The sequence below is a fragment of the Amborella trichopoda genome, chromosome 5, assembly GCF_054954075.1.
Source record: "Amborella trichopoda isolate Santa Cruz 75 chromosome 5, AtrichopodaSantaCruz75HAP2 v2.0, whole genome shotgun sequence".
Taxonomy (NCBI): domain Eukaryota; kingdom Viridiplantae; phylum Streptophyta; class Magnoliopsida; order Amborellales; family Amborellaceae; genus Amborella; species Amborella trichopoda.
Window position 1 is genome coordinate 40647182 of NC_142340.1, and position 7953 is coordinate 40655134.

The 7953-nt window shown below is 36.4% G+C and overlaps 1 long non-coding RNA gene across 2 annotated transcripts; it reads left to right on the forward strand.

Annotated features, from left to right (window-relative positions):
• Positions 1-1346: 1346 nt before the first annotated feature.
• LOC105421879 (uncharacterized) lies at positions 1347-7672 on the forward strand. 2 transcript variants are annotated; one of them, XR_016055410.1, is made up of 2 exons: positions 1347-1531; positions 6776-7672. It is a non-coding gene; the product is annotated as an uncharacterized LOC105421879 (long non-coding RNA). The 2 variants fall into 2 exon arrangements; XR_002279409.2 differs by lacking the exon at positions 1347-1531 and adding an exon at positions 5150-5580.
• Positions 7673-7953: the final 281 nt, after the last annotated feature.

Here is a 7953-nt window from a genome sequence, read left to right on the forward strand (position 1 = left end):
TGCCCCCATATTTTAATTTTAAAAAACCATGTATGCAAGCTTTCTATGCTTCTCTTACAACATAAAACTTATATAATTCCCCTTATTCAACCCTCCATTCTGAATAGAGGACTAAGATTGCCCCAGTCACAATGTCACATATCTATACTATTTTATTTTTAATGTTTTTTCTACAAACTATTTTAACACCAAATTTTGTACGTCCAATCTCGAAAAATATAAAACAAATATTTCTAATAATATAGAATGACCAAAATACCTCTGAAATTTTTAAAGGGTATTTTGGTCAATATATTTTATCAAAAAATTATTTTTAATATTTTTTATAGGTACGCCCCAATGAGAAGATGGTACGTATCAAATTTTATATTCATAAAATTTGTATAAAAAAACTTAAAAATAAAATACTGTGAGACGTTGGATCTAAAATCATATGATGAGTGGCTTTTTTGATCAAAATTGGACGGCTGGATGGTAGGGAAAGCATAGATCTTCTATACCGCAGAGAAAATATAGAAAACTTTTCCCATTTTATATTTCTTAGTAAGGTAAAAACCATTACCTTCTCCCCAGCTAACCCAAATAAAAAAGATAGTATAAAGAGAGGTTTCTATATGGTCATGATTTGGAGTTTGGACTTGCATTGAGTAATATGGCAATCCCAAAATTGTGGGCAATACGAAATTGAGTAGAGAGCGAAACTAGTCTGGGCCTCAGTGAGGACAAAAAGGTTTCGATGCACGAGGGAATGCAGTCTAATCGCCTAGTGGTTGGATTGTGTCTTTCAGTTATCAAGCATCTGCTGCGGTCCATTTGCAATAAAAGTGGTTGCATCAATCATTATCAAATTTCAAACTTTATTTTTTTGTTTCAGATTAATGATTACGATAGTCAAGATTATCAAGGCAATAAATTTTGGAAGGTGTATTCAATGTAACTCAAATTTTCAAACTTTATTTTTTTGTTGCAGATTAATGATTACGATAGTCAAGATTATCAAGGCAAGAAATTTTGGAGGGCGTATTCAATGTAACTCATGTAATGTGTTTATACTTGAAAATACGGGTAAAGAGCTGGATCCTTATATTGGCTTCGGGTGCAAATGGGTCAAAAAATTGATACAAAATTAGTCTTTTCGAATCACGTTCCAGATGAGAGTCAAGTAACAAGGCTTTCTCTTGCTCGGACTGTCGAACAAAATAGGTTTCCACACACCTTAACATTAAAGCGTTTGTGATAACCGAAAGTTAGTTCCTAAAAGATAGAACTTACTTGTTACTATTTATATTTTGTGGTTGATAAAAAAATGTAAGATATTTAAAGGAGTTCTTTATACTGTAGCTCTTCCCTCTTTTACGCTTAAAAAAAGTTCCGTGAAAAACCACGGAACTTATGAAAGGAACTTCATCCCTACCTCACCCTCTCACTTCTTTAGCACCCTCATGCTAATGCATTCCATGCCTCCGCCTCCTCCACGACTGCTCCTCCACGCCTCCACCTCCGCCTCTCCGCAACTGCTCCTCCTCATCAGGTACTTCTCTCTCGAACCCCTCTTCCTCTCTCTCCCTCTCCCTCTCCCTCTCCCTCTCTGTCTAACTCCTCTTCATCAGGTACCTTTCTTTTTCCCCTAAAAATTTCCCCTAAAACGAGAAATTTCATTATTGGGGTTCTTTGGTGGACAATAAAATGTTGAAAATTATTAGAATTATTAGTTTTGGGTGTGCTTATCTTGGAGGGTTTCAAAGATTAAATCATTAATGGAGAAAAGATGCATCTTCTGATTTTAAAGTTATGTTTAGGGATATGGTGGGATATGGTAGAATACTTTTGTGGTTTTCTTTTATTGGGCATTTTAGGGCTTCTTTCGTGGACAATAAAACCAGAATGTTGAAAATTATTAGAATCATTGGTTTTGGAGTGTGTTTTATCTCGTAGGGTTTAAAAGATTAAATTAATGTTGTATATTGCATTTATCTCTATCTCTTTTGTTTTCTTTTACTTTGTTTTTTTTTGTTGAGTTCTGAAAATAGAGTACCAGTTCGAGAGTTATTAGAGTTTTAATGTTATGAATGAGTCTTGAACTTCTAGGATTGTAAGGACAGGGGATTGTTAGTAAAAAATAAAGCATTTTCTTCACACATTTATGTTTTTTTTTTTCCTTTTGAGTACCAACATATTAAATTTCAAGAAGAATTTGTGAATGAAATGTGGTTTTTCTTTTTTATTAACATTTTAGGGTTCCAAAGGGAATTTACTAACCCTGCAGACTGTATTCTCCTCCTCGCCTAACTTAATTGGGTTTTTTTACTGCTGTCTATGAGAACACCTTCTTAAGGATGAATAGATGCCTAAGACGTCTTCTTTTTTTGAGACATTTTTTTTTTCATATATTTTATGAGTGGATGCCTATGAGATTGTTTTCTTATGAAAATATGGATTTTTAGATAAAATTGTTAGTCTTTTCTTGGATATTTGAATGGATGCCTAAGCAGTCTTGCTTTTCAATCTCTTGCTAGATGCACTAAACATGCAATTTTTTAATTGTGTGAATGGATTCTTTCTAATTACTGCATCGATGGACATTAAAGATCGCGACAATCTGATTTGGGCTTTTTTTTTTTATTATTATTGTGAAGGCCTTCTCAACATGAAAATGTAGTCATTTGGACAAAAATTTAGTCCCTTTTTTTTTTTTTTTACATATTGTTGATGAGTGGATGTCCAAGATCTGTCTTTTTTCTTTCTTGTTAGATGGGTCAAAGGTGCAATTTGAATGTGTCCAAGATCTGTCTCTTTTCTTTCTTGCTAGATGGGTATAAGTGATTCTGTTCATTACAATCTATATCATCTGTACTCTAGGTTGTTTTTTTGCCAAAATTTGGAGTATTTGATCTGCTATTGACAATTGAAGGAATGGATAGTTCATGGCGTGAGATTTATTGAAGTACTTGTTTTTAAATTTTTAGGGAGTTTTTCATCTACTCTCTATTGTCATTTTAGGGCTTGAATGATTATTATGGGAAACCTGTGCTCTACATTTTGCAATTTTTACTAGCACTTGCTAATCTTTCAGCATGTTATCAAACACAGAAACCAAGAACTTCTTTAACTTCTGAGGAGATTATCAAACACAAAAACTAAGAACTTCTTACAGTAACTTCTATCTTCCCAACAAATAGGAACTTCCAATTTACAGTTCATGAACTTGCTTCCGGTTATCAAACAGGCCTTTAGAGTTCGGAAGATGTAAGAAATATTCAATGAAGAAAGAGGGGGGTTTTAATGAAGAGCCCTTTTAGAAATAGAAGAGAAAAGAAACAAAGCAGTAAATAAACAAAGAGGTTAATAACAACCAAGGAAAACACTAAACAAGGAAAGCAATAAATCAAAATAGTCAAAGGCTAAGAACTATACATGGAAAAAACTAAAAGTTATTCATAAATGCTAACATAAACATATAAAACCAAGTAAGGAGGCTAACAAATGACGGTAAAAGAGAATAGAAAGAAGAAGAAATGATACTTGAGGCTAGGCCCAGCGCTTGGAGTCGGTGCCAATTCAAAGTAGATAGTTGCAGAGTCAATCCCGATCATTTAGGTTTTGACGGGGTAAGAGAATATAGGTTAAAGAGGGCCCGACTCAGGTTTAAGGGGTTCCGGTGCTATAAGCAATGGCGTTAGGCCCTTCTCTCTCCATTTGGATTGCTGTTGTCTTGTGTCTTTTGTGTCGCTTCTGTGTCGGTTTCGGGAGCTGCTTTAGCACCATTGGGAGTGGCACCAGAACTTTTGCTTCAAAGTTGCTCTTGGTTTGGTAGTCCTGCGTCCTAGTATGCTTTGCTTTTCTCTTAGGGCGCCTTCAGCTCTGACAGAACGATATAGGGGTCCATGGTGGTCAGTTTATGAATGGGTCAAGATCAGTGTGAGTGGCTCATGAATCAGAGTGGTTGGCCAGGGGTATTTTGGTGTCCCATACTTTCCTCAATCGAGATCGGGTGTCTATACATCGGCTGAAGCTTCAAACTTAATAATTAAATATCAATATTTTTAACTAAAGGATCATATTTAAAATGGAAGGCGTGTAAGGTTAAATGTAGAAATGAAGAAAGAGCTAAAAAATTGTTTAAAATCTCCTAATCAAGACTAGCAATGGGAGGGGCGGCCTGGAAAAGTGTTGTTCACCTGGTTTTGGCAAACTACTTCTTGGGCCGGAAAATATGGCTTGAGGCCTTGGTTCGCCTAGGCCAAGGATAAGCACATTGTTTCTCAAGTTTTTTTCATTCTTTTCTTTTCATTATTTTTACGAGAATTTATTAAGCCCTACTTGGCTTCAGTAGATATGGCCGGTCTTGGGCTAGGGGCCCTTCAACCTAGTTTGATCATTCAGTCATCCCTGCGCCACGCTCAGACTATATTCTCCCATCATAAACCATGAAGAGAACCAATCCTACTCCTAATGAGATATTTGGTCCATTGGGCCTAGAAGTTGTTCCCGTAAGCCCTCCATTAAAAAGGATGGTTTGAAAAAGGGGAAATTTTTGGAACTCCGTTTGACCCCCACAGCTATTTAAAACACTAAAAAAACTTGAATACTATTTTCCTTTTGCACTTCCCCCAAGAAAAAAAAGTCATTCAATTTATGATCAAAATATCAATCTCCACGTTATACCCACATTTTCATAGTCCTGGCTTGACACAAAACACTACTGGACCGGCTTCAGAAGGAGTACTTTGTGCCAAATCGGCTTCAAAAGCAGTGTTTTGGTGTCGGACCAACACTATGAAATCAATGTCTTGATCGGTCCAGCATATTCTTTATGTCGGAATTGTGTTGGATTGGACTCATTTTTCGATCCGGCATAAAAAAAGAGTATGACATAAACATGTGTCCAATGGGGGTATTTTAGTTCAAAAATAGTACTTTTTGACTTTGAGGTAGTAGCAAAACAAAAAAAAAAAAGGAAAAATTTACATAAAACCCCCTAAAACGAACTTCCTAACACTTTACCCCCAACCTAACTTTTCCCAACAACCTTTTCTCCAAAAGTAGCTTTCCTAGAAATTAACCCCCAACTCAAAAAGCAAAAAACAAAACTAGACCAAAATACCCCTCCCTTACCCACACGTAACCCTAACCCATTTTTTATATTTTTCTCTTTATACTCCGAGCATCCACTTTTGCCTATCTCTCACTCTCTCTCTCCACATAGGCCCGGGGTCCCTCTCTCTCGCTCTCTCCCCAAAACCAAGGCTGAGCTCCCTCTCTCTCAGTCTCTCTCCCCAAAACCAGGCTCGAGCTCCCTCTCTCTCGGTCTCTCTCCCCCAAACCAGGCCCGACCTCCCTCTCTCTCATTCTCTCTCCCGAAGCAGGCTTGAGATTTTCCCTCTCTCTCGATCTCTCTACCCTAAACCAAGGCTCGATCTCTCACCCTATCTCTCACTCTATCTCTACGAAGGACTCATGATCTCTCACTGACTCTGTGAACCATCTCGGGCTATCAATTTCTCAGCCCCAACCCAAGCTCCCAAAGCCTGAGCTCGATTTGTAGCCCGATCTCTTAGCCCCAAATCAGCCCCATCAAAGGTATGAAAGAGTATTTTATTTATTTTTAATAAAAATAAAAAATAAATTGTTGTCACGTTCCCCAAATCATATTCCTATATTCTCTTTTTCAATAATGTTTACATTTCTATCTATTTTTCTCTTCGATCCCACATGAAATTTTACCTTATTGTATTTTATTTAGGCAAATTATTAATGAAACATATTGTTGTCACATTCCTTTCGTGGCTAGATAGCATGCATTGTAGATTTAAATCGGAGAGAAGAAATTGAATCCATGTGTATCTGTTTCTCACTCTCAATTATCCACTCTGTTTAAACTATTTGAAAGAACAGATGATTGGTTTGAATGTGATATCCTTTAGGGTTTAGATGTTATTGGTAGTTGTAAATTTTTATTCGCTATTGTAAATTTATTCTTTATTGGGCAGTGCTAGCTAAATTGTGTCGAAGACGTTAAAGACTTATTTGGATATGGCTTCTGGCCACTTTGATCAAGTTGTTGAGATAGTGATAACTCATAATACATATACATTGGGGTTCAGCCTCTTGATTTACTGTCTCAAACTACAACCATAGATCACAATGTACAACTAAGCCATATCAATGCCTTAGCTCAAGGGAAGGAACTCATTTATAATTTGCTGCAACTTGAAAGTCTGTAAAATGAGGAAGATACAGGCTGGTAGATAGATCAATATAATATAGAAGTTATAAAATTGAATGCACCAGAAAGGGGTTGAAGCTAGCTTGCTACAAGTGTCATTTTAGTAGAGTTCAAGGATATTCGATACTCGCTCCAACACCTATTAAGCTTTTTTCCCTATTCAAATAGTACTTCTGGTGCTGCTTGGCTGGCATTGCCCAAATGTTTAACTACGATTCAGCTAAATTTTTATTCCCTATTATAAATTTATTCTCTATTGGGTTTGTTTTGCTGTAAATTTTAGGTATGAATGATCCATCTTATTTCTTTTGTTCAAATTTAGTTTGTCATTAAAAAACAAAAATTATGCCTAGCTCTTGTTAATTTTAGTAGTCGCTCTTGTTTTTGAAGGTTACATACCACCAACAATATGCCTACGTCTTGTTAAAATTTAATTGTAGCTCTTTGAAAAAAAATCTAGCAGCCTGCCAAACTTCCGCAAGTTCAAAGTTAATATTAAGACATTGTAATGCAATGTGTGGAGTGTAAATTATTACGATTCTTGTGCAGAACAAAAGAAAATGGGTGATAACAGATTGATTTATTGTCTTTTTGGTGGAGAACTCCGATCAAGTATTACTAGGGGAATCGAGACGTTATATACATGCGACCCATGATTTGCTATTGCAAAACACTCCTATGGAGACATATGCTAATGAGATGGTGGAGGGAGATGGTGGAAGCCAGAGCGATAAGAGCGATGGTAGAGATGATGAAAGCGAGAGAGAGGAGGGAGATAGTGGAGATGAAGAAATCGAGATCGAGGAGGGAGATGGTGGACATAAAAAAACAAGACTGAGGAGGGAGATGGTGGAAGCGAGAGCGAAGAGAGAGATGGTGGAGATGATGAAAGCGAGAGCGAGGATGGAGATAATAGAGATGAAGAAATTGAGATTGAGGAGGGAGATGGTGGACATAAAAAAACAAGACTGAGGAGGGAGATGGTGGAGATGAGGAAAGAGAGAACGAGACCGATGAGGAAAATGAGAGGATAACAAAGAGCAAAAATAACAAGGGCAAAAACCACCAGCTTGAAGCTATATCGGCATTGCATGAGGAATCAATGTGGAATTTACGATGGCAAAGAGAGGGAGATGTCCAGGAGGAAAGGACTAGGGACCCGTTGTAAAGGTAAAGAGAATTGTAAGCTGGCCAAAAAACTGGCTGAGGTGAAGAAAGTAACATGCATTTTTTAGATAATACCCAAATATGAAATTTGAAAAGTGACTAATGCAAGTTGCAAAGGCTATGAACCTTTTTTTGAGATGTATTTTTCAATTGATGGGTATGTTTGAAACATATGTTAAGTAGTGAGATTCAAAGAGTGAAATGTCCATTCTTTTTGTGCAATTGAAGCTACTCTATTATAGCAGCTAGCTAATGAAATGTCCATTCTTTTTGTTAACATATAAAGGCTATGAACCTTTTTTTTAGATGTATTTTTCAATTGATATGTATTTTTTACTTTGACATGTGTGTTTGAAACAGATGTTAAGTAGTGAAATTCAAAAAGTGAAATGTCCATTCTTTTTGTACAATTGAAGCTACTCTATCATAGCAGCCAGCTAATGAAATGTCCATTCTTTTTGTTATCATGTAAGTTCTAAATACAGGTTGAAAGATGCTCATAATCAATGCCATTGAATACTCCATTAATATGGACACTATTTTTTTTCTTCCATTTGGAG